Here is a 25,326-nt window from a genome sequence, read left to right as displayed (position 1 = left end):
AACATTTCCTCTGACTGGACACCATATTGTTCCTGGAGATTGCTCAGACATGATGATTGGCAATTTCTGGAATTCTTTTCTAGTTACCTTGGCATCAATTTACTTCTACAAAATAACTGATATTAAAAAAGGGGAATATTGCATTTTTTGTGTTTTCTGATTTGGACTGTATCTAGAAATGTGGTACATATTACTGAACACGTGAGAAAGGGTAAAGGCTGCTGAAGCATTCACATGTCTTTTTGTGATGAATTATCAACAAACTATGTTCTGAGTTGATGAAAATAAATGAAAAGCGCTGCTGAGATTTGAAGTCAGCATCTCCTGTTTACTAGACAGGCGCTTTAACCAACTAAGCCACAGCACCACATGATGCCCTGGAGCTTCACAAAGAAAAATGATATATCTAAGATATGCTATTTGGTAACAATTTTTGATATTCTTATAACTATTGCTTTATCAATTTTTCAAACTGGTGGAAATTTAGAGTATAAATAGAAAGTTGTGTTCTCTCTTTTCATTCATGATTTACAGCACCTTCATTCTTAAAATATCTTGTCAAAGTAATTTTCTAATTTTTTTTAGCACTTTTATTGATTTCTCTGTAAGTAATGCTACATGGGAATAAATGTCAATTAATTTTTGATATTCAGAAAACAAAAACATGTAGTAAAATTAAGAACTCTGTTTTAAAAAGTCAGAATTATGGTTAGCATTCTTTATTGCTTTATTGATGCTTTTTCAAGAGAAGTTTAGCTTTTCATCAAGAAGTATTTTCCTAACACAATTTTAAGGATGTTATGGAAATAAATATGGGTTAAATGTCAATGATTCTCTAGCTATGATGACTAAACTGACTCTCAAATTACTGTACCTTGGGAAACTTACTTTTTTACAGACATTTTAACACTTTCTGTGTTATTCTCTTTTTAATGTACTCTAAATTAATTTTGCAGTTTACCCAATATGATGAAGGCTATTTTGTAAAAATTCATCTATTTACCTTAACATAGGCATATTTCTACAAATTAACTTATGTTGAAATAGGGTGAAGTTTTGTTGTTTGTCGTCTTCTGACATGGATGGCATCTTTAAACTTTTTTACATTGGTTACAAAAGTGCCAAAGTGAAAGCAGATAAAGGTTTTACACATCTTATTTTGTTATGCATCAACAAAAAACTACATACTGGTGTGATAAAAAGGTATCAAGCAAAGGTACTGCTGAGATATGAACTCAGGATCTCCTGTTTACTAGACAGGCACTTTAACCAACTAAGCCACAGCACCACTTGCACTGCCTTACATATAATGACAAATTATATGTCTAAAGTATAATATTTTTTATTATTTTTATATATTTTTTTGAAACTAGTATTTTATTAATTCTTTAAACAGTTGGAAACTTACAGTAAGTTATATAATGCTTTTTTCTCCTTTATTTTGTAAATACAGGCTCTACATTCTTACAATGTTTGTTCAAGTCACTTGTTAATATGCTTTATTGTAATAGATATTATGGCGTTCTTATTAATGTAGTCATCCCTGGGAAATTAAAGTCAGTCTATTGTTGGTACTCATACAGTTAAAAAGTAATCGTGAAATGAAAACATGAGATCTCAATGATAGAATTATTGTTAACATTTTATCTGGAAGCTTGCTCAATAAATGGAAAGATTTATTTCTGGAATTGCTTTCCTAACACAATATTGTTTATGTTAAGTAACAAATAATCCATTATTTTCTATTGCTCCCTAAACTCTGATGACTAAATTGTCTATCAATTTATCTTGAGAAACTCACATTGTTACTGACTTTTGTTTAAACATTTCCTCTGACTGGACACCATATTGTTCCTGGAGATTGCTCAGACATGATGATTGGCAATTTCTGGAATTCTTTTCTAGTTACCTTGGCATCAATTTACTTCTACAAAATAACTGATATTAAAAAAGGGGAATATTGCATTTTTTGTGTTTTCTGATTTGGACTGTATCTAGAAATGTGGTACATATTACTAAACACGTGAGAAAGGGTAAAGGCTGCTGAAGCATTCACATGTCTTTTTGTGATGAATTATCAACAAACTATGTTCTGAGTTGATGAAAATAAATGAAAAGCGCTGCTGAGATTTGAAGTCAGGATCTCCTGTTTACTAGACAGGCGCTTTAACCAACTAAGCCACAGCACCACATGATGCCCTGGAGCTTCACAAAGAAAAATGATATATCTAAGATATGCTATTTGGTAACAATTTTTGCTATTCTTATAACTATTGCTTTATCAATTTTTCAAACCGGTGGAAATTTAGAGTATAAATAGAAAGTTGTGTTCTCTCTTTTCATTCATGATTTACAGCACCTTCATTCTTAAAATATCTTGTCAAAGTAATTTTCTAATTTTTTTAGCACTTTTATTGATTTCTCTGTAAGTAATGCTACATGGGAATAAATGTCAATTAATTTTTGATATTCAGAAAACAAAAACATGTAGTAAAATTAAGAACTCTGTTTTAAAAAGTCAGAATTATGGTTAGCATTCTTTATTGCTTTATTGATGCTTTTTCAAGAGAAGTTTAGCTTTTCATCAAGAAGTATTTTCCTAACACAATTTTTAAGGATGTTATGGAAATAAATATGGGTTAAATGTCAATGATTCTCTAGCTATGATGACTAAACTGACTCTCAAATTACTGTACCTTGGGAAACTTACTTTTTTACAGACATTTTAACACTTTCTGTGTTATTCTCTTTTTAATGTACTCTAAATTAATTTTGCAGTTTACCCAATATGATGAAGGCTATTTTGTAAAAATTCATCTATTTACCTTAACATAGGCATATTTCTACAAATTAACTTAAGTTGAAATAGGGTGAAGTTTTGTTGTTTGTCGTCTTCTGACATGGATGGCATCTTTAAACTTTTTTACATTGGTGACCAAATGTGCCAAAGTGAAAGCAGATAAAGGTTTTACACATCTTATTTTGTTATGCATCAACAAAAAACTACATACTGGTGTGATAAAAAGGTATCAAGCAAAGGTACTGCTGAGATATGAACTCAGGATCTCCTGTTTACTAGACAGGCACTTTAACCAACTAAGCCACAGCACCACTTGCACTGCCTTACATATAATGACAAATTATATGTCTAAAGTATAATATTTTTTATTATTTTTATATATTTTTTGAAACTAGTATTTTATTAATTCTTTAAACAGTTGGAAACTTACAGTAAGTTATATAATGCTTTTTTCTCCTTTATTTTGTATATACAGGCCCTACATTCTTACAATGTTTGTTCAAGTCACTTGTTAATATGCTTTATTGTAATAGATATTATGGCGTTCTTATTAATGTAATCATCCCTGGGAAATTAAAGTCAGTCTATTGTTGGTACTCATACAGTTAAAAAGTAATCGTGAAATGAAAACATGAGATCTCAATGATAGAATTATTGTTAACATTTTATCTGGAAGCTTGCTCAATAAATGGAAAGATTTATTTCTGGAATTGCTTTCCTAACACAATATTGTTTATGTTAAGTAACAAATAATCCATTATTTTCTATTGCTCCCTAAACTCTGATGACTAAATTGTCTATCAATTTATCTCGAGAAACTCACATTGTTACTGACTTTTGTTTAAACATTTCCTCTGACTGGACACCATATTGTTCCTGGAGATTGCTCAGACATGATGATTGGCAATTTCTGGAATTCTTTTCTAGTTACCTTGGCATCAATTTACTTCTACAAAATAACTGATATTAAAAAAGGGGAATATTGCATTTTTTGTGTTTTCTGATTTGGACTGTATCTAGAAATGTGGTACATATTACTGAACATGTGAGAAAGGGTAAAGGCTGCTGAAGCATTCACATGTCTTTTTGTGATGAATTATCAACAAACTATGTTCTGAGTTGATGAAAATAAATGAAAAGCGCTGCTAAGATTTGAAGTCAGGATCTCCTGTTTACTAGACAGGCGCTTTAACCAACTAAGCCACAGCACCACATGATGCCCTGGAGCTTCACAAAGAAAAATGATATATCTAAGATATGCTATTTGGTAACAATTTTTGATATTCTTATAACTATTGCTTTATCAATTTTTCAAACCGGTGGAAATTTAGAGTATAAATAGAAAGTTGTGTTCTCTCTTTTCATTCATGATTTATAGCACCTTCATTCTTAAAATATCTTGTCAAAGTAATTTTCTAAATTTTTTTAGCACTTTTATTGATTTCTCTGTAAGTAATGCTACATGGGAATAAATGTCAATTAATTTTTGATATTCAGAAAACAAAAACATGTAGTAAAATTAAGAACTCTGTTTTAAAAAGTCAGAATTATGGTTAGCATTCTTTATTGCTTTATTGATGCTTTTTCAAGAGAAGTTTAGCTTTTCATCAAGAAGTATTTTCCTAACACAATTTTAAGGATGTTATGGAAATAAATATGGGTTAAATGTCAATGATTCTCTAGCTATGATGACTAAACTGACTCTCAAATTACTGTACCTTGGGAAACTTACTTTTTTACAGACATTTTAACACTTTCTGTGTTATTCTCTTTTTAATGTACTCTAAATTAATTTTGCAGTTTACCCAATATGATGAAGGCTATTTTGTAAAAATTCATCTATTTACCTTAACATAGGCATATTTCTACAAATTAACTTATGTTGAAATAGGGTGAAGTTTTGTTGTTTGTCGTCTTCTGACATGGATGGCATCTTTAAACTTTTTTACATTGGTTACAAAAGTGCCAAAGTGAAAGCAGATAAAGGTTTTACACATCTTATTTTGTTATGCATCAACAAAAAACTACATACTGGTGTGATAAAAAGGTATCAAGCAAAGGTACTGCTGAGATATGAACTCAGGATCTCCTGTTTACTAGACAGGCACTTTAACCAACTAAGCCACAGCACCACTTGCACTGCCTTACATATAATGACAAATTATATGTCTAAAGTATAATATTTTTTATTATTTTTATATATTTTTTGAAACTAGTATTTTATTAATTCTTTAAACAGTTGGAAACTTACAGTAAGTTATATAATGCTTTTTTCTCCTTTATTTTGTATATACAGGCCCTACATTCTTACAATGTTTGTTCAAGTCACTTGTTAATATGCTTTATTGTAATAGATATTATGGCGTTCTTATTAATGTAGTCATCCCTGGGAAATTAAAGTCAGTCTATTGTTGGTACTCATACAGTTAAAAAGTAATCGTGAAATGAAAACATGAGATCTCAATGATAGAATTATTGTTAACATTTTATCTGGAAGCTTGCTCAATAAATGGAAAGATTTATTTCTGGAATTGCTTTCCTAACACAATATTGTTTATGTTAAGTAACAAATAATCCATTATTTTCTATTGCTCCCTAAACTCTGATGACTAAATTGTCTATCAATTTATCTTGAGAAACTCACATTGTTACTGACTTTTGTTTAAACATTTCCTCTGACTGGACACCATATTGTTCCTGGAGATTGCTCAGACATGATGATTGGCAATTTCTGGAATTCTTTTCTAGTTACCTTGGCATCAATTTACTTCTACAAAATAACTGATATTAAAAAAGGGGAATATTGCATTTTTTTGTGTTTTCTGATTTGGACTGTATCTAGAAATGTGGTACATATTACTGAACATGTGAGAAAGGGTAAAGGCTGCTGAAGCATTCACATGTCTTTTTGTGATGAATTATCAACAAACTATGTTCTGAGTTGATGAAAATAAATGAAAAGCGCTGCTGAGATTTGAAGTCAGGATCTCCTGTTTACTAGACAGGCGCTTTAACCAACTAAGCCACAGCACCACATAATGCCCTAGAGCTTCACAAAGAAAAATGATATATCTAAGATATGCTATTTGGTAACAATTTTTGATATTCTTATAACTATTGCTTCATCAATTTTTCAAACCGGTGGAAATTTAGAGTATAAATAGAAAGTTGTGTTCTCTCTTTTCATTCATGATTTACAGCACCTTCATTCTTAAAATATCTTGTCAAAGTAATTTTCTAATTTTTTGTTTAGCACTTTTATTGATTTCTCTGTAAGTAATGCTACATGGGAATAATGTCAATTAATTTTTGATATTCAGAAAACAAAAACATGTAGTAAAATTAAGAACTCTGTTTTAAAAAGTCAGAATTGTGGTTAGCAATCTTTATTGATGCTTTTTCAAGAGAAGTTTAGCTTTTCATCAAGAAGTATTTTCCTAACACAATTTTAAGTATGTTATGGAAATAAATATGGGTTAAATGTCAATGATTCTCTAGCTATGATGACTAAACTGACTCTCAAATTACTGTATCTTGGGAAACTTACTTTTTTACAGACATTTTAACACTTTCTGTGTTATTCTCTTTTTAATGTACTCTAAATTAATTTTGCAGTTTACCCAATATGATGAAGGCTATTTTGTAAAAATTCATCTATTTACCTTAACATAGGCATATTTCTACAAATTAACTTATGTTGAAATAGGGTGAAGTTTTGTTGTTTGTCGTCTTCTGACATGGATGGCATCTTTAAACTTTTTTACATTGGTGACCAAATGTGCCAAAGTGAAAGCAGATAAAGGTTTTACACATCTTATTTTGTTATGCATCAACAAAAAACTACATACTGGTGTGATAAAAAGGTATCAAGCAAAGGTACTGCTGAGATATGAACTCAGGATCTCCTGTTTACTAGACAGGCACTTTAACCAACTAAGCCAAAGCACCACCTGCACTGCCTTACATATAATGACAAATTATATGTCTAAAGTATAATATTTTTTATTATTTTTATATATTTTTTTGAAACTAGTATTTTATTAATTCTTTAAACAGTTGGAAACTTACAGTAAGTTATATAATGCTTTTTTCTCCTTTATTTTGTATATACAGGCCCTACATTCTTACAATGTTTGTTCAAGTCACTTGTTAATATGCTTTATTGTAATAGATATTATGGCGTTCTTATTAATGTAGTCATCCCTGGGAAATTAAAGTCAGTCTATTGTTGGTACTCATACAGTTAAAAAGTAATCGTGAAATGAAAACATGAGATCTCAATGATAGAATTATTGTTAACATTTTATCTGGAAGCTTGCTCGATAAATGGAAAGATTTATTTCTGGAATTGCTTTCCTATCACAATATTGTTTATGTTAAGTAACAAATAATCCATTATTTTCTATTGCTCCCTAAACTCTGATGACTAAATTGTCTATCAATTTATCTTGAGAAACTCACATTGTTACTGACTTTTGTTTAAACATTTCCTCTGACTGGACACCATATTGTTCCTGGAGATTGCTCAGACATGATGATTGGCAATTTCTGGAATTCTTTTCTAGTTACCTTGGCATCAATTTACTTCTACAAAATAACTGATATTAAAAAAAAAAAGGGGAATATTGCATTTTTTTTATTTGGACTGTATCTAGAAATGTGGTACATATTACTGAACATGTGAGAAAGGGTAAAGGCTGCTGAAGCATTCACATGTCTTTTTGTGATGAATTATCAACAAACTATGTTCTGAGTTGATGAAAATAAATAAAAGGTGCTGCTGAGATTTGAACTCAGGATCTCCTGTTTACTAGACAGGCGCTTTAACCAACTAAACCACAGCACCACATGATGCCCTGGAGCTTCACAAAGAAAAATGATATATCTAAAATATGCTATTTGGTAACAATTTTTGATATTCTTATAACTATTGTTTCATTAATTTTTCAAACCGGTGGAAATTTAGAGTATAAATAGAAAGTTGTGTTGTCTCTTTTCATTCATGATTTACAGGACCTTCATTCTTAAAATATCTTGTCAAAGTAATTTTCTAAAAATTTTTTTAGCACTTTTATTGATTTCTCTGTAAGTAATGCTACATGGGAATAAATGTCAATTAATTTTTGATATTCAGAAAACAAAAACATGTAGTAAAATTAAGAACTCTGTTTTAAAAAGTCAGAATTATGGTTAGCATTTTTATTGATGCTTTTTCAAGAGAAGTTTAGCTTTTCATCAAGAAGTATTTTCCTAACACAATTTTAAGGATGTTATGGAAATAAATATGGGTTAAATGTCAATGATTCTCTAGCTATGATGACTAAACTGACTCTCAAATTACTGTACCTTGGGAAACTTACTTTTTTACAGACATTTTAACACTTTCTGTGTTATTCTCTTTTTAATGTACTCTAAATTAATTTTGCAGTTTACCCAATATGATGAAGGCTATTTTGTAAAAATTCATCTATTTACCTTAACATAGGCATATTTCTACAAATTAACTTAAGTTGAAATAGGGTGAAGTTTTGTTGTTTGTCGTCTTCTGACATGGATGGCATCTTTAAACTTTTTTACATTGGTGACCAAATGTGCCAAAGTGAAAGCAGATAAAGGTTTTACACATCTTATTTTGTTATGCATCAACAAAAAACTACATACTGGTGTGATAAAAAGGTATCAAGCAAAGGTACTGCTGAGATATGAACTCAGGATCTCCTGTTTACTAGACAGGCACTTTAACCAACTAAGCCACAGCACCACTTGCACTGCCTTACATATAATGACAAATTATATGTCTAAAGTATAATATTTTTTATTATTTTTATATATTTTTTGAAACTAGTATTTTATTAATTCTTTAAACAGTTGGAAACTTACAGTAAGTTATATAATGTTTTTTTCTCCTTTATTTTGTATATACAGGCCCTACATTCTTACAATGTTTGTTCAAGTCACTTGTTAATATGCTTTATTGTAATAGATATTATGGCGTTCTTATTAATGTAGTCATCCCTGGGAAATTAAAGTCAGTCTATTGTTGGTACTCATACAGTTAAAAAGTAATCGTGAAATGAAAACATGAGATCTCAATGATAGAATTATTGTTAACATTTTATCTGGAAGCTTGCTCAATAAATGGAAAGATTTATTTCTGGAATTGCTTTCCTAACACAATATTGTTTATGTTAAGTAACAAATAATCCATTATTTTCTATTGCTCCCTAAACTCTGATGACTAAATTGTCTATCAATTTATCTCGAGAAACTCACATTGTTACTGACTTTTGTTTAAACATTTCCTCTGACTGGACACCATATTGTTCCTGGAGATTGCTCAGACATGATGATTGGCAATTTCTGGAATTCTTTTCTAGTTACCTTGGCATCAATTTACTTCTACAAAATAACTGATATTAAAAAAGGGGAATATTGCATTTTTTGTGTTTTCTGATTTGGACTGTATCTAGAAATGTGGTACATATTACTGAACATGTGAGAAAGGGTAAAGGCTGCTGAAGCATTCACATGTCTTTTTGTGATGAATTATCAACAAACTATGTTCTGAGTTGATGAAAATAAATGAAAAGCGCTGCTGAGATTTGAAGTCAGGATCTCCTGTTTACTAGACAGGCGCTTTAACCAACTAAGCCACAGCACCACATGATGCCCTGGAGCTTCACAAAGAAAAATGATATATCTAAGATATGCTATTTGGTAACAATTTTTGATATTCTTATAACTATTGCTTTATCAATTTTTCAAACCGGTGGAAATTTAGAGTATAAATAGAAAGTTGTGTTCTCTCTTTTCATTCATGATTTATAGCACCTTCATTCTTAAAATATCTTGTCAAAGTAATTTTCTAAATTTTTTTAGCACTTTTATTGATTTCTCTGTAAGTAATGCTACATGGGAATAAATGTCAATTAATTTTTGATATTCAGAAAACAAAAACATGTAGTAAAATTAAGAACTCTGTTTTAAAAAGTCAGAATTATGGTTAGCATTCTTTATTGCTTTATTGATGCTTTTTCAAGAGAAGTTTAGCTTTTCATCAAGAAGTATTTTCCTAACACAATTTTAAGGATGTTATGGAAATAAATATGGGTTAAATGTCAATGATTCTCTAGCTATGATGACTAAACTGACTCTCAAATTACTGTACCTTGGGAAACTTACTTTTTTACAGACATTTTAACACTTTCTGTGTTATTCTCTTTTTAATGTACTCTAAATTAATTTTGCAGTTTACCCAATATGATGAAGGCTATTTTGTAAAAATTCATCTATTTACCTTAACATAGGCATATTTCTACAAATTAACTTATGTTGAAATAGGGTGAAGTTTTGTTGTTTGTCGTCTTCTGACATGGATGGCATCTTTAAACTTTTTTACATTGGTGACCAAATGTGCCAAAGTGAAAGCAGATAAAGGTTTTACACATCTTATTTTGTTATGCATCAACAAAAAACTACATACTGGTGTGATAAAAAGGTATCAAGCAAAGGTACTGCTGAGATATGAACTCAGGATCTCCTGTTTACTAGACAGGCACTTTAACCAACTAAGCCACAGCACCACTTGCACTGCCTTACATATAATGACAAATTATATGTCTAAAGTATAATATTTTTTATTATTTTTATATATTTTTTGAAACTAGTATTTTATTAATTCTTTAAACAGTTGGAAACTTACAGTAAGTTATATAATGCTTTTTTCTCCTTTATTTTGTATATACAGGCCCTACATTCTTACAATGTTTGTTCAAGTCACTTGTTAATATGCTTTATTGTAATAGATATTATGGCGTTCTTATTAATGTAGTCATCCCTGGGAAATTAAAGTCAGTCTATTGTTGGTACTCATACAGTTAAAAAGTAATCGTGAAATGAAAACATGAGATCTCAATGATAGAATTATTGTTAACATTTTATCTGGAAGCTTGCTCGATAAATGGAAAGATTTATTTCTGGAATTGCTTTCCTAACACAATATTGTTTATGTTAAGTAACAAATAATCCATTATTTTCTATTGCTCCCTAAACTCTGATGACTAAATTGTCTATCAATTTATCTTGAGAAACTCACATTGTTACTGACTTTTGTTTAAACATTTCCTCTGACTGGACACCATATTGTTCCTGGAGATTGCTCAGACATGATGATTGGCAATTTCTGGAATTCTTTTCTAGTTACCTTGGCATCAATTTACTTCTACAAAATAACTGATATTAAAAAAGGGGAATATTGCATTTTTTTGTGTTTTCTGATTTGGACTGTATCTAGAAATGTGGTACATATTACTGAACATGTGAGAAAGGGTAAAGGCTGCTGAAGCATTCACATGTCTTTTTGTGATGAATTATCAACAAACTATGTTCTGAGTTGATGAAAATAAATGAAAAGCGCTGCTGAGATTTGAAGTCAGGATCTCCTGTTTACTAGACAGGCGCTTTAACCAACTAAGCCACAGCACCACATAATGCCCTAGAGCTTCACAAAGAAAAATGATATATCTAAGATATGCTATTTGGTAACAATTTTTGATATTCTTATAACTATTGCTTCATCAATTTTTCAAACCGGTGGAAATTTAGAGTATAAATAGAAAGTTGTGTTCTCTCTTTTCATTCATGATTTACAGCACCTTCATTCTTAAAATATCTTGTCAAAGTAATTTTCTAATTTTTTGTTTAGCACTTTTATTGATTTCTCTGTAAGTAATGCTACATGGGAATAATGTCAATTAATTTTTGATATTCAGAAAACAAAAACATGTAAGTAACAAATAATCCATTATTTTCTATTGCTATTCAGAAAACAAAAACATGTAGTAAAATTAAGAACTCTGTTTTAAAAAGTCAGAATTATGGTTAGCAATCTTTATTGATGCTTTTTCAAGAGAAGTTTAGCTTTTCATCAAGAAGTATTTTCCTAACACAATTTTAAGTATGTTATGGAAATAAATATGGGTTAAATGTCAATGATTCTCTAGCTATGATGACTAAACTGACTCTCAAATTACTGTATCTTGGGAAACTTACTTTTTTACAGACATTTTAACACTTTCTGTGTTATTCTCTTTTTAATGTACTCTAAATTAATTTTGCAGTTTACCCAATATGATGAAGGCTATTTTGTAAAAATTCATCTATTTACCTTAACATAGGCATATTTCTACAAATTAACTTATGTTGAAATAGGGTGAAGTTTTGTTGTTTGTCGTCTTCTGACATGGATGGCATCTTTAAACTTTTTTACATTGGTGACCAAATGTGCCAAAGTGAAAGCAGATAAAGGTTTTACACATCTTATTTTGTTATGCATCAACAAAAAACTACATACTGGTGTGATAAAAAGGTATCAAGCAAAGGTACTGCTGAGATATGAACTCAGGATCTCCTGTTTACTAGACAGGCACTTTAACCAACTAAGCCACAGCACCACTTGCACTGCCTTACATATAATGACAAATTATATGTCTAAAGTATAATATTTTTTATTATTTTTATATATTTCTTTGAAACTAGTATTTTATTAATTCTTTAAACAGTTGGAAACTTACAGTAAGTAATATAATGCTTTTTTTCTCCTTTATTTTGTAAATACAGGCCCTACATGCTTACAATGTTTGTTCAAGTCACTTGTTAATATGCTTTATTGTAATAGATATTATGGCGTTCTTATTAATGTAGTCATCCCTGGGAAATTAAAGTCAGTCTATTGTTGGTACTCATACAGTTAAAAAGTAATCGTGAAATGAAAACATGAGATCTCAATGATAGAATTATTGTTAACATTTTATCTGGAAGCTTGCTCGATAAATGGAAAGATTTATTTCTGGAATTGCTTTCCTATCACAATATTGTTTATGTTAAGTAACAAATAATCCATTATTTTCTATTGCTCCCTAAACTCTGATGACTAAATTGTCTATCAATTTATCTTGAGAAACTCACATTGTTACTGACTTTTGTTTAAACATTTCCTCTGACTGGACACCATATTGTTCCTGGAGATTGCTCAGACATGATGATTGGCAATTTCTGGAATTCTTTTCTAGTTACCTTGGCATCAATTTACTTCTACAAAATAACTGATATTAAAAAAAAAAAGGGGAATATTGCATTTTTTTTATTTGGACTGTATCTAGAAATGTGGTACATATTACTGAACATGTGAGAAAGGGTAAAGGCTGCTGAAGCATTCACATGTCTTTTTGTGATGAATTATCAACAAACTATGTTCTGAGTTGATGAAAATAAATAAAAGGTGCTGCTGAGATTTGAACTCAGGATCTCCTGTTTACTAGACAGGCGCTTTAACCAACTAAGCCACAGCACCACATGATGCCCTGGAGCTTCACAAAGAAAAATGATATATCTAAAATATGCTATTTGGTAACAATTTTTGATATTCTTATAACTATTGCTTCATTAATTTTTCAAACCGGTGGAAATTTAGAGTATAAATAGAAAGTTGTGTTGTCTCTTTTCATTCATGATTTACAGGACCTTCATTCTTAAAATATCTTGTCAAAGTAATTTTCTAAAAAATTTTTTAGCACTTTTATTGATTTCTCTGTAAGTAATGCTACATGGGAATAAATGTCAATTAATTTTTGATATTCAGAAAACAAAAACATGTAGTAAAATTAAGAACTCTGTTTTAAAAAGTCAGAATTATGGTTAGCATTTTTATTGATGCTTTTTCAAGAGAAGTTTAGCTTTTCATCAAGAAGTATTTTCCTAACACAATTTTAAGGATGTTATGGAAATAAATATGGGTTAAATGTCAATGATTCTCTAGCTATGATGACTAAACTGACTCTCAAATTACTGTACCTTGGGAAACTTACTTTTTTACAGACATTTTAACACTTTCTGTGTTATTCTCTTTTTAATGTACTCTAAATTAATTTTGCAGTTTACCCAATATGATGAAGGCTATTTTGTAAAAATTAATCTATTTACCTTAACATAGGCATATTTCTACAAATTAACTTATGTTGAAATAGGGTGAAGTTTTGTTGTTTGTCGTCTTCTGACATGGATGGCATCTTTAAACTTTTTTACATTGGTGACCAAATGTGCCAAAGTGAAAGCAGATAAAGGTTTTACACATCTTATTTTGTTATGCATCAACAAAAAACTACATACTGGTGTGATAAAAAGGTATCAAGCAAAGGTACTGCTGAGATATGAACTCAGGATCTCCTGTTTACTAGACAGGCACTTTAACCAACTAAGCCACAGCACCACTTGCACTGCCTTACATATAATGACAAATTATATGTCTAAAGTATAATATTTTTTATTATTTTTATATATTTTTTTGAAACTAGTATTTTATTAATTCTTTAAACAGTTGGAAACTTACAGTAAGTTATATAATGCTTTTTTCTCCTTTATTTTGTATATACAGGCCCTACATTCTTACAATGTTTGTTCAAGTCACTTGTTAATATGCTTTATTGTAATAGATATTATGGCGTTCTTATTAATGTAGTCATCCCTGGGAAATTAAAGTCAGTCTATTGTTGGTACTCATACAGTTAAAAAGTAATCGTGAAATGAAAACATGAGATCTCAATGATAGAATTATTGTTAACATTTTATCTGGAAGCTTGCTCAATAAATGGAAAGATTTATTTTTGCAATTGCTTTCCTAACACAATATTGTTTATGTTAAGTAACAAATAATCCATTATTTTCTATTGCTCCCCAAACTCTGATAACTAAATTGTCTATCAATTTATCTTGAGAAACTCACATTGTTACTGACTTTTGTTTAAACATTTCCTCTGACTGGACACCATATTGTTCCTGGAGATTGCTCAGACATGATGATTGGCAATTTCTGGAATTCTTTTCTAGTTACCTTGGCATCAATTTACTTCTACAAAATAACTGATATTAAAAAAGGGGAATATTGCATTTTTTTGTGTTTTCTGATTTGGACTGTATCTAGAAATGTGGTACATATTACTGAACATGTGAGAAAGGGTAAAGGCTGCTGAAGCATTCACATGTCTTTTTGTGATGAATTATCAACAAACTATGTTCTGAGTTGATGAAAATAAATGAAAGGCGCTGCTGAGATTTGAACTCAGGATCTCCTGTTTACTAGACAGGCGCTTTAACCAACTAAGCCACAGCACCACATAATGCCCTAGAGCTTCACAAAGAAAAATGATATATCTAAGATATGCTATTTGGTAACAATTTTTGATATTCTTATAACTATTGCTTCATCAATTTTTCAAACCGGTGGAAATTTAGAGTATAAATAGAAAGTTGTGTTCTCTCTTTTCATTCATGATTTACAGCACCTTCATTCTTAAAATATCTTGTCAAAGTAATTTTCTAATTTTTTGTTTAGCACTTTTATTGATTTCTCTGTAAGTAATGCTACATGGGAATAATGTCAATTAATTTTTGATATTCAGAAAACAAAAACATGTAGTAAAATTAAGAACTCTGTTTTAAAAAGTCAGAATTGTGGTTAGCAATCTTTATTGATGCTTTTTCAAGAGAAGTTTAGCTTTTCATCAAGAAGTATTTTCCTAACACAATTTTAAGTATGTTATGGAAATAAATATGGGTTAAATGTCAATGATTCTCTAGCTATGATGACTAAACTGACTCTCAAATTACTGTATCTTGGGAAACTTACTTTTTTACAGACATTTTAACACTTTCTGTGTTATTCTCTTTTTAATGTACTCTAAATTAATTTTGCAGTTTACCCAATATGATGAAGGCTATTTTGTAAAAATTCATCTATTTACCTTAACATAGGCATATTTCTACAAATTAACTTATGTTGAAATAGGGTGAAGTTTTGTTGTTTGTCGTCTTCTGACATGGATGGCATCTTTAAACTTTTTTACATTGGTGACCAAATGTGCCAAAGTGAAAGCAGATAAAGGTTTTACACATCTTATTTTGTTATGCATCAACAAAAAACTACATACTGGTGTGATAAAAAGGTATCAAGCAAAGGTACTGCTGAGATATGAACTCAGGATCTCCTGTTTACTAGACAGGCACTTTAACCAACTAAGCCAAAGCACCACCTGCACTGCCTTACATATAATGACAAATTATATGTCTAAAGTATAATATTTTTTATTATTTTTATATATTTTTTTGAAACTAGTATTTTATTAATTCTTTAAACAGTTGGAAACTTACAGTAAGTTATATAATGCTTTTTTCTCCTTTATTTTGTATATACAGGCCCTACATTCTTACAATGTTTGTTCAAGTCACTTGTTAATATGCTTTATTGTAATAGATATTATGGCGTTCTTATTAATGTAGTCATCCCTGGGAAATTAAAGTCAGTCTATTGTTGGTACTCATACAGTTAAAAAGTAATCGTGAAATGAAAACATGAGATCTCAATGATAGAATTATTGTTAACATTTTATCTGGAAGCTTGCTCGATAAATGGAAAGATTTATTTCTGGAATTGCTTTCCTATCACAATATTGTTTATGTTAAGTAACAAATAATCCATTATTTTCTATTGCTCCCTAAACTCTGATGACTAAATTGTCTATCAATTTATCTTGAGAAACTCACATTGTTACTGACTTTTGTTTAAACATTTCCTCTGACTGGACACCATATTGTTCCTGGAGATTGCTCAGACATGATGATTGGCAATTTCTGGAATTCTTTTCTAGTTACCTTGGCATCAATTTACTTCTACAAAATAACTGATATTAAAAAAAAAAAGGGGAATATTGCATTTTTTTTATTTGGACTGTATCTAGAAATGTGGTACATATTACTGAACATGTGAGAAAGGGTAAAGGCTGCTGAAGCATTCACATGTCTTTTTGTGATGAATTATCAACAAACTATGTTCTGAGTTGATGAAAATAAATAAAAGGTGCTGCTGAGATTTGAACTCAGGATCTCCTGTTTACTAGACAGGCGCTTTAACCAACTAAACCACAGCACCACATGATGCCCTGGAGCTTCACAAAGAAAAATGATATATCTAAAATATGCTATTTGGTAACAATTTTTGATATTCTTATAACTATTGCTTCATTAATTTTTCAAACCGGTGGAAATTTAGAGTATAAATAGAAAGTTGTGTTGTCTCTTTTCATTCATGATTTACAGGACCTTCATTCTTAAAATATCTTGTCAAAGTAATTTTCTAAAAATTTTTTTAGCACTTTTATTGATTTCTCTGTAAGTAATGCTACATGGGAATAAATGTCAATTAATTTTTGATATTCAGAAAACAAAAACATGTAGTAAAATTAAGAACTCTGTTTTAAAAAGTCAGAATTATGGTTAGCATTTTTATTGATGCTTTTTCAAGAGAAGTTTAGCTTTTCATCAAGAAGTATTTTCCTAACACAATTTTAAGGATGTTATGGAAATAAATATGGGTTAAATGTCAATGATTCTCTAGCTATGATGACTAAACTGACTCTCAAATTACTGTACCTTGGGAAACTTACTTTTTTACAGACATTTTAACACTTTCTGTGTTATTCTCTTTTTAATGTACTCTAAATTAATTTTGCAGTTTACCCAATATGATGAAGGCTATTTTGTAAAAATTCATCTATTTACCTTAACATAGGCATATTTCTACAAATTAACTTAAGTTGAAATAGGGTGAAGTTTTGTTGTTTGTCGTCTTCTGACATGGATGGCATCTTTAAACTTTTTTACATTGGTGACCAAATGTGCCAAAGTGAAAGCAGATAAAGGTTTTACACATCTTATTTTGTTATGCATCAACAAAAAACTACATACTGGTGTGATAAAAAGGTATCAAGCAAAGGTACTGCTGAGATATGAACTCAGGATCTCCTGTTTACTAGACAGGCACTTTAACCAACTAAGCCACAGCACCACTTGCACTGCCTTACATATAATGACAAATTATATGTCTAAAGTATAATATTTTTTATTATTTTTATATATTTTTTGAAACTAGTATTTTATTAATTCTTTAAACAGTTGGAAACTTACAGTAAGTTATATAATGTTTTTTTCTCCTTTATTTTGTATATACAGGCCCTACATTCTTACAATGTTTGTTCAAGTCACTTGTTAATATGCTTTATTGTAATAGATATTATGGCGTTCTTATTAATGTAGTCATCCCTGGGAAATTAAAGTCAGTCTATTGTTGGTACTCATACAGTTAAAAAGTAATCGTGAAATGAAAACATGAGATCTCAATGATAGAATTATTGTTAACATTTTATCTGGAAGCTTGCTCAATAAATGGAAAGATTTATTTCTGGAATTGCTTTCCTAACACAATATTGTTTATGTTAAGTAACAAATAATCCATTATTTTCTATTGCTCCCTAAACTCTGATGACTAAATTGTCTATCAATTTATCTCGAGAAACTCACATTGTTACTGACTTTTGTTTAAACATTTCCTCTGACTGGACACCATATTGTTCCTGGAGATTGCTCAGACATGATGATTGGCAATTTCTGGAATTCTTTTCTAGTTACCTTGGCATCAATTTACTTCTACAAAATAACTGATATTAAAAAAGGGGAATATTGCATTTTTTGTGTTTTCTGATTTGGACTGTATCTAGAAATGTGGTACATATTACTGAACATGTGAGAAAGGGTAAAGGCTGCTGAAGCATTCACATGTCTTTTTGTGATGAATTATCAACAAACTATGTTCTGAGTTGATGAAAATAAATGAAAAGCGCTGCTGAGATTTGAAGTCAGGATCTCCTGTTTACTAGACAGGCGCTTTAACCAACTAAGCCACAGCACCACATGATGCCCTGGAGCTTCACAAAGAAAAATGATATATCTAAGATATGCTATTTGGTAACAATTTTTGATATTCTTATAACTATTGCTTTATCAATTTTTCAAACCGGTGGAAATTTAGAGTATAAATAGAAAGTTGTGTTCTCTCTTTTCATTCATGATTTATAGCACCTTCATTCTTAAAATATCTTGTCAAAGTAATTTTCTAAATTTTTTTAGCACTTTTATTGATTTCTCTGTAAGTAATGCTACATGGGAATAAATGTCAATTAATTTTTGATATTCAGAAAACAAAAACATGTAGTAAAATTAAGAACTCTGTTTTAAAAAGTCAGAATTATGGTTAGCATTCTTTATTGCTTTATTGATGCTTTTTCAAGAGAAGTTTAGCTTTTCATCAAGAAGTATTTTCCTAACACAATTTTAAGGATGTTATGGAAATAAATATGGGTTAAATGTCAATGATTCTCTAGCTATGATGACTAAACTGACTCTCAAATTACTGTACCTTGGGAAACTTACTTTTTTACAGACATTTTAACACTTTCTGTGTTATTCTCTTTTTAATGTACTCTAAATTAATTTTGCAGTTTACCCAATATGATGAAGGCTATTTTGTAAAAATTCATCTATTTACCTTAACATAGGCATATTTCTACAAATTAACTTATGTTGAAATAGGGTGAAGTTTTGTTGTTTGTCGTCTTCTGACATGGATGGCATCTTTAAACTTTTTTACATTGGTGACCAAATGTGCCAAAGTGAAAGCAGATAAAGGTTTTACACATCTTATTTTGTTATGCATCAACAAAAAACTACATACTGGTGTGATAAAAAGGTATCAAGCAAAGGTACTGCTGAGATATGAACTCAGGATCTCCTGTTTACTAGACAGGCACTTTAACCAACTAAGCCACAGCACCACTTGCACTGCCTTACATATAATGACAAATTATATGTCTAAAGTATAATATTTTTTATTATTTTTATATATTTTTTGAAACTAGTATTTTATTAATTCTTTAAACAGTTGGAAACTTACAGTAAGTTATATAATGCTTTTTTCTCCTTTATTTTGTATATACAGGCCCTACATTCTTACAATGTTTGTTCAAGTCACTTGTTAATATGCTTTATTGTAATAGATATTATGGCGTTCTTATTAATGTAGTCATCCCTGGGAAATTAAAGTCAGTCTATTGTTGGTACTCATACAGTTAAAAAGTAATCGTGAAATGAAAACATGAGATCTCAATGATAGAATTATTGTTAACATTTTATCTGGAAGCTTGCTCGATAAATGGAAAGATTTATTTCTGGAATTGCTTTCCTAACACAATATTGTTTATGTTAAGTAACAAATAATCCATTATTTTCTATTGCTCCCTAAACTCTGATGACTAAATTGTCTATCAATTTATCTTGAGAAACTCACATTGTTACTGACTTTTGTTTAAACATTTCCTCTGACTGGACACCATATTGTTCCTGGAGATTGCTCAGACATGATGATTGGCAATTTCTGGAATTCTTTTCTAGTTACCTTGGCATCAATTTACTTCTACAAAATAACTGATATTAAAAAAGGGGAATATTGCATTTTTTTGTGTTTTCTGATTTGGACTGTATCTAGAAATGTGGTACATATTACTGAACATGTGAGAAAGGGTAAAGGCTGCTGAAGCATTCACATGTCTTTTTGTGATGAATTATCAACAAACTATGTTCTGAGTTGATGAAAATAAATGAAAAGCGCTGCTGAGATTTGAAGTCAGGATCTCCTGTTTACTAGACAGGCGCTTTAACCAACTAAGCCACAGCACCACATAATGCCCTAGAGCTTCACAAAGAAAAATGATATATCTAAGATATGCTATTTGGTAACAATTTTTGATATTCTTATAACTATTGCTTCATCAATTTTTCAAACCGGTGGAAATTTAGAGTATAAATAGAAAGTTGTGTTCTCTCTTTTCATTCATGATTTACAGCACCTTCATTCTTAAAATATCTTGTCAAAGTAATTTTCTAATTTTTTGTTTAGCACTTTTATTGATTTCTCTGTAAGTAATGCTACATGGGAATAATGTCAATTAATTTTTGATATTCAGAAAACAAAAACATGTAAGTAACAAATAATCCATTATTTTCTATTGCTATTCAGAAAACAAAAACATGTAGTAAAATTAAGAACTCTGTTTTAAAAAGTCAGAATTATGGTTAGCAATCTTTATTGATGCTTTTTCAAGAGAAGTTTAGCTTTTCATCAAGAAGTATTTTCCTAACACAATTTTAAGTATGTTATGGAAATAAATATGGGTTAAATGTCAATGATTCTCTAGCTATGATGACTAAACTGACTCTCAAATTACTGTATCTTGGGAAACTTACTTTTTTACAGACATTTTAACACTTTCTGTGTTATTCTCTTTTTAATGTACTCTAAATTAATTTTGCAGTTTACCCAATATGATGAAGGCTATTTTGTAAAAATTCATCTATTTACCTTAACATAGGCATATTTCTACAAATTAACTTATGTTGAAATAGGGTGAAGTTTTGTTGTTTGTCGTCTTCTGACATGGATGGCATCTTTAAACTTTTTTACATTGGTGACCAAATGTGCCAAAGTGAAAGCAGATAAAGGTTTTACACATCTTATTTTGTTATGCATCAACAAAAAACTACATACTGGTGTGATAAAAAGGTATCAAGCAAAGGTACTGCTGAGATATGAACTCAGGATCTCCTGTTTACTAGACAGGCACTTTAACCAACTAAGCCACAGCACCACTTGCACTGCCTTACATATAATGACAAATTATATGTCTAAAGTATAATATTTTTTATTATTTTTATATATTTCTTTGAAACTAGTATTTTATTAATTCTTTAAACAGTTGGAAACTTACAGTAAGTAATATAATGCTTTTTTCTCCTTTATTTTGTAAATACAGGCCCTACATGCTTACAATGTTTGTTCAAGTCACTTGTTAATATGCTTTATTGTAATAGATATTATGGCGTTCTTATTAATGTAGTCATCCCTGGGAAATTAAAGTCAGTCTATTGTTGGTACTCATACAGTTAAAAAGTAATCGTGAAATGAAAACATGAGATCTCAATGATAGAATTATTGTTAACATTTTATCTGGAAGCTTGCTCGATAAATGGAAAGATTTATTTCTGGAATTGCTTTCCTATCACAATATTGTTTATGTTAAGTAACAAATAATCCATTATTTTCTATTGCTCCCTAAACTCTGATGACTAAATTGTCTATCAATTTATCTTGAGAAACTCACATTGTTACTGACTTTTGTTTAAACATTTCCTCTGACTGGACACCATATTGTTCCTGGAGATTGCTCAGACATGATGATTGGCAATTTCTGGAATTCTTTTCTAGTTACCTTGGCATCAATTTACTTCTACAAAATAACTGATATTAAAAAAAAAAGGGGAATATTGCATTTTTTTTATTTGGACTGTATCTAGAAATGTGGTACATATTACTGAACATGTGAGAAAGGGTAAAGGCTGCTGAAGCATTCACATGTCTTTTTGTGATGAATTATCAACAAACTATGTTCTGAGTTGATGAAAATAAATAAAAGGTGCTGCTGAGATTTGAACTCAGGATCTCCTGTTTACTAGACAGGCGCTTTAACCAACTAAGCCACAGCACCACATGATGCCCTGGAGCTTCACAAAGAAAAATGATATATCTAAAATATGCTATTTGGTAACAATTTTTGATATTCTTATAACTATTGCTTCATTAATTTTTCAAACCGGTGGAAATTTAGAGTATAAATAGAAAGTTGTGTTGTCTCTTTTCATTCATGATTTACAGGACCTTCATTCTTAAAATATCTTGTCAAAGTAATTTTCTAAAAAATTTTTTAGCACTTTTATTGATTTCTCTGTAAGTAATGCTACATGGGAATAAATGTCAATTAATTTTTGATATTCAGAAAACAAAAACATGTAGTAAAATTAAGAACTCTGTTTTAAAAAGTCAGAATTATGGTTAGCATTTTTATTGATGCTTTTTCAAGAGAAGTTTAGCTTTTCATCAAGAAGTATTTTCCTAACACAATTTTAAGGATGTTATGGAAATAAATATGGGTTAAATGTCAATGATTCTCTAGCTATGATGACTAAACTGACTCTCAAATTACTGTACCTTGGGAAACTTACTTTTTTACAGACATTTTAACACTTTCTGTGTTATTCTCTTTTTAATGTACTCTAAATTAATTTTGCAGTTTACCCAATATGATGAAGGCTATTTTGTAAAAATTAATCTATTTACCTTAACATAGGCATATTTCTACAAATTAACTTATGTTGAAATAGGGTGAAGTTTTGTTGTTTGTCGTCTTCTGACATGGATGGCATCTTTAAACTTTTTTACATTGGTGACCAAATGTGCCAAAGTGAAAGCAGATAAAGGTTTTACACATCTTATTTTGTTATGCATAAACAAAAAACTACATACTGGTGTGATAAAAAGGTATCAAGCAAAGGTACTGCTGAGATATGAACTCAGGATCTCCTGTTTACTAGACAGGCACTTTAACCAACTAAGCCACAGCACCACTTGCACTGCCTTACATATAATGACAAATTATATGTCTAAAGTATAATATTTTTTATTATTTTTATATATTTTTTTGAAACTAGTATTTTATTAATTCTTTAAACAGTTGGAAACTTACAGTAAGTTATATAATGCTTTTTTCTCCTTTATTTTGTATATACAGGCCCTACATTCTTACAATGTTTGTTCAAGTCACTTGTTAATATGCTTTATTGTAATAGATATTATGGCGTTCTTATTAATGTAGTCATCCCTGGGAAATTAAAGTCAGTCTATTGTTGGTACTCATACAGTTAAAAAGTAATCGTGAAATGAAAACATGAGATCTCAATGATAGAATTATTGTTAACATTTTATCTGGAAGCTTGCTCAATAAATGGAAAGATTTATTTTTGCAATTGCTTTCCTAGCACAATATTGTTTATGTTAAGTAACAAATAATCCATTATTTTCTATTGCTCCCCAAACTCTGATAACTAAATTGTCTATCAATTTATCTTGAGAAACTCACATTGTTACTGACTTTTGTTTAAACATTTCCTCTGACTGGACACCATATTGTTCCTGGAGATTGCTCAGACATGATGATTGGCAATTTCTGGAATTCTTTTCTAGTTACCTTGGCATCAATTTACTTCTACAAAATAACTGATATTAAAAAAGGGGAATATTGCATTTTTTTGTGTTTTCTGATTTGGACTGTATCTAGAAATGTGGTACATATTACTGAACATGTGAGAAAGGGTAAAGGCTGCTGAAGCATTCACATGTCTTTTTGTGATGAATTATCAACAAACTATGTTCTGAGTTGATGAAAATAAATGAAAGGCGCTGCTGAGATTTGAACTCAGAATCTCCTGTTTACTAGACAGGCGCTAAAACCAACTAAGCCACAGCACCACATGATGCCCTAGAACTTCACAAAGAAAAATGATATATCTAAAATAAGCTATTTGGTAACAATTTTTGATATTCTTATAACTATTGCTTCATTCATTTTTCAAACCGGTGGAAATTTAGAGTATAAATAGAAAGTTGTGTTGTCTCTTTTCATTCATGATTTACAGCACCTTCATTCTTAAAATATCTTGTCAAAGTAATTTTCTAAAAAATTTTTTAGCACTTCTATTGATTTCTCTGTAAGTAATGCTACATGGGAATAAATGTCAATTAATTTTTGATATTCAGAAAACAAAAACATGTAGTAAAATTAAGAACTCTGTTTTAAAAAGTCAGAATTATGGTTAGCATTCTTTATTGATGCTTTTTCAAGAGAAGTTTAGCTTTTCATCAAGAAGTATTTTCCTAACACAATTTTAAGGATGTTATGGAAATAAATATGGGTTAAATGTCAATGATTCTCTAGCTATGATGACTAAACTGACTCTCAAATTACTGTACCTTGGGAAACTTACTTTTTTACAGACATTTTAACACTTTCTGTGTTATTCTCTTTTCAATGTATTCTAAATTAATTTTGCAGTTTACCCAATATGATGAAGGCTATTTTGTAAAAATTCATCTATTTACCTTAACATAGGCATATTTCTACAACTTATGTTGAAATAGGGTGAAGTTTTGTTGTTTGTCGTCTTCTGACATGGATGGCATCTTTAAACTTTTTTACATTGGTGACCAAATGTGCCAAAGTGAAAGCAGATAAAGGTTTTACACATCTTATTTTGTTATGTATCAACAAAAAACTACATACTGGTGTGATAAAAAGGTATCAAGCAAAGGTACTGCTGAGATATGAACTCAGGATCTCCTGTTTACTAGACAGGCACTTTAACCAACTAAGCCACAGCACCACTTGCACTGCCTTACATATAATGACAAATTATATGTCTAAAGTATAATATTTTTTATTATTTTTATATATTTCTTTGAAACTAGTATTTTATTAATTCTTTAAACAGTTGGAAACTTACAGTAAGTAATATAATGCTTTTTTCTCCTTTATTTTGTAAATACAGGCCCTACATGCTTACAATGTTTGTTCAAGTCACTTGTTAATATGCTTTATTGTAATAGATATTATGGCGTTCTTATTAATGTAGTCATCCCTGGGAAATTAAAGTCAGTCTATTGTTGGTACTCATACAGTTAAAAAGTAATCGTGAAA

At 30.0% G+C, this 25,326-nt stretch overlaps 28 non-coding genes across 28 annotated transcripts; all 28 read right to left on the bottom strand.

The window, feature by feature from the left end:
* Positions 1-293: 293 nt before the first annotated feature.
* Positions 294-367, bottom strand: TRNAT-AGU (transfer RNA threonine (anticodon AGU)). Its single transcript has one exon. It is a non-coding gene; the product is annotated as a tRNA-Thr (tRNA).
* Positions 368-1,214: 847 nt separating this feature from the next.
* On the bottom strand, positions 1,215-1,288 carry TRNAT-AGU (transfer RNA threonine (anticodon AGU)). Its single transcript has one exon. It is a non-coding gene; the product is annotated as a tRNA-Thr (tRNA).
* An 827-nt stretch (positions 1,289-2,115) lies between these two features.
* Positions 2,116-2,189, bottom strand: TRNAT-AGU (transfer RNA threonine (anticodon AGU)). Its single transcript has one exon. It is a non-coding gene; the product is annotated as a tRNA-Thr (tRNA).
* An 848-nt stretch (positions 2,190-3,037) lies between these two features.
* On the bottom strand, positions 3,038-3,111 carry TRNAT-AGU (transfer RNA threonine (anticodon AGU)). The gene has a single exon. It is a non-coding gene; the product is annotated as a tRNA-Thr (tRNA).
* Positions 3,112-3,937: 826 nt separating this feature from the next.
* Positions 3,938-4,011, bottom strand: TRNAT-AGU (transfer RNA threonine (anticodon AGU)). The gene has a single exon. It is a non-coding gene; the product is annotated as a tRNA-Thr (tRNA).
* Positions 4,012-4,858: 847 nt separating this feature from the next.
* TRNAT-AGU (transfer RNA threonine (anticodon AGU)) lies at positions 4,859-4,932 on the bottom strand. The gene has a single exon. It is a non-coding gene; the product is annotated as a tRNA-Thr (tRNA).
* An 827-nt stretch (positions 4,933-5,759) lies between these two features.
* Positions 5,760-5,833, bottom strand: TRNAT-AGU (transfer RNA threonine (anticodon AGU)). The gene has a single exon. It is a non-coding gene; the product is annotated as a tRNA-Thr (tRNA).
* An 841-nt stretch (positions 5,834-6,674) lies between these two features.
* TRNAT-AGU (transfer RNA threonine (anticodon AGU)) lies at positions 6,675-6,748 on the bottom strand. The gene has a single exon. It is a non-coding gene; the product is annotated as a tRNA-Thr (tRNA).
* Positions 6,749-7,572: 824 nt separating this feature from the next.
* On the bottom strand, positions 7,573-7,646 carry TRNAT-AGU (transfer RNA threonine (anticodon AGU)). The gene has a single exon. It is a non-coding gene; the product is annotated as a tRNA-Thr (tRNA).
* Positions 7,647-8,487: 841 nt separating this feature from the next.
* On the bottom strand, positions 8,488-8,561 carry TRNAT-AGU (transfer RNA threonine (anticodon AGU)). Its single transcript has one exon. It is a non-coding gene; the product is annotated as a tRNA-Thr (tRNA).
* Positions 8,562-9,387: 826 nt separating this feature from the next.
* Positions 9,388-9,461, bottom strand: TRNAT-AGU (transfer RNA threonine (anticodon AGU)). The gene has a single exon. It is a non-coding gene; the product is annotated as a tRNA-Thr (tRNA).
* Positions 9,462-10,309: 848 nt separating this feature from the next.
* On the bottom strand, positions 10,310-10,383 carry TRNAT-AGU (transfer RNA threonine (anticodon AGU)). Its single transcript has one exon. It is a non-coding gene; the product is annotated as a tRNA-Thr (tRNA).
* Positions 10,384-11,210: 827 nt separating this feature from the next.
* On the bottom strand, positions 11,211-11,284 carry TRNAT-AGU (transfer RNA threonine (anticodon AGU)). The gene has a single exon. It is a non-coding gene; the product is annotated as a tRNA-Thr (tRNA).
* Positions 11,285-12,178: 894 nt separating this feature from the next.
* Positions 12,179-12,252, bottom strand: TRNAT-AGU (transfer RNA threonine (anticodon AGU)). Its single transcript has one exon. It is a non-coding gene; the product is annotated as a tRNA-Thr (tRNA).
* An 825-nt stretch (positions 12,253-13,077) lies between these two features.
* On the bottom strand, positions 13,078-13,151 carry TRNAT-AGU (transfer RNA threonine (anticodon AGU)). The gene has a single exon. It is a non-coding gene; the product is annotated as a tRNA-Thr (tRNA).
* Positions 13,152-13,992: 841 nt separating this feature from the next.
* TRNAT-AGU (transfer RNA threonine (anticodon AGU)) lies at positions 13,993-14,066 on the bottom strand. Its single transcript has one exon. It is a non-coding gene; the product is annotated as a tRNA-Thr (tRNA).
* An 828-nt stretch (positions 14,067-14,894) lies between these two features.
* Positions 14,895-14,968, bottom strand: TRNAT-AGU (transfer RNA threonine (anticodon AGU)). Its single transcript has one exon. It is a non-coding gene; the product is annotated as a tRNA-Thr (tRNA).
* An 841-nt stretch (positions 14,969-15,809) lies between these two features.
* On the bottom strand, positions 15,810-15,883 carry TRNAT-AGU (transfer RNA threonine (anticodon AGU)). Its single transcript has one exon. It is a non-coding gene; the product is annotated as a tRNA-Thr (tRNA).
* An 824-nt stretch (positions 15,884-16,707) lies between these two features.
* TRNAT-AGU (transfer RNA threonine (anticodon AGU)) lies at positions 16,708-16,781 on the bottom strand. The gene has a single exon. It is a non-coding gene; the product is annotated as a tRNA-Thr (tRNA).
* An 841-nt stretch (positions 16,782-17,622) lies between these two features.
* TRNAT-AGU (transfer RNA threonine (anticodon AGU)) lies at positions 17,623-17,696 on the bottom strand. The gene has a single exon. It is a non-coding gene; the product is annotated as a tRNA-Thr (tRNA).
* Positions 17,697-18,522: 826 nt separating this feature from the next.
* On the bottom strand, positions 18,523-18,596 carry TRNAT-AGU (transfer RNA threonine (anticodon AGU)). Its single transcript has one exon. It is a non-coding gene; the product is annotated as a tRNA-Thr (tRNA).
* Positions 18,597-19,444: 848 nt separating this feature from the next.
* Positions 19,445-19,518, bottom strand: TRNAT-AGU (transfer RNA threonine (anticodon AGU)). Its single transcript has one exon. It is a non-coding gene; the product is annotated as a tRNA-Thr (tRNA).
* Positions 19,519-20,345: 827 nt separating this feature from the next.
* TRNAT-AGU (transfer RNA threonine (anticodon AGU)) lies at positions 20,346-20,419 on the bottom strand. The gene has a single exon. It is a non-coding gene; the product is annotated as a tRNA-Thr (tRNA).
* An 894-nt stretch (positions 20,420-21,313) lies between these two features.
* TRNAT-AGU (transfer RNA threonine (anticodon AGU)) lies at positions 21,314-21,387 on the bottom strand. Its single transcript has one exon. It is a non-coding gene; the product is annotated as a tRNA-Thr (tRNA).
* An 823-nt stretch (positions 21,388-22,210) lies between these two features.
* TRNAT-AGU (transfer RNA threonine (anticodon AGU)) lies at positions 22,211-22,284 on the bottom strand. Its single transcript has one exon. It is a non-coding gene; the product is annotated as a tRNA-Thr (tRNA).
* Positions 22,285-23,125: 841 nt separating this feature from the next.
* On the bottom strand, positions 23,126-23,199 carry TRNAT-AGU (transfer RNA threonine (anticodon AGU)). The gene has a single exon. It is a non-coding gene; the product is annotated as a tRNA-Thr (tRNA).
* Positions 23,200-24,027: 828 nt separating this feature from the next.
* On the bottom strand, positions 24,028-24,101 carry TRNAT-AGU (transfer RNA threonine (anticodon AGU)). The gene has a single exon. It is a non-coding gene; the product is annotated as a tRNA-Thr (tRNA).
* Positions 24,102-24,938: 837 nt separating this feature from the next.
* TRNAT-AGU (transfer RNA threonine (anticodon AGU)) lies at positions 24,939-25,012 on the bottom strand. The gene has a single exon. It is a non-coding gene; the product is annotated as a tRNA-Thr (tRNA).
* Between the last annotated feature and the right edge of the window lie 314 nt (positions 25,013-25,326).

This window comes from Pseudophryne corroboree, chromosome 11 (assembly GCF_028390025.1).
Source record: "Pseudophryne corroboree isolate aPseCor3 chromosome 11, aPseCor3.hap2, whole genome shotgun sequence".
Classification (NCBI taxonomy): Eukaryota; Metazoa; Chordata; class Amphibia; order Anura; family Myobatrachidae; genus Pseudophryne; species Pseudophryne corroboree.
The sequence above is the reverse complement of the archived record's forward strand: the minus strand, read 5'-3'. Positions and strand labels throughout refer to the sequence as shown.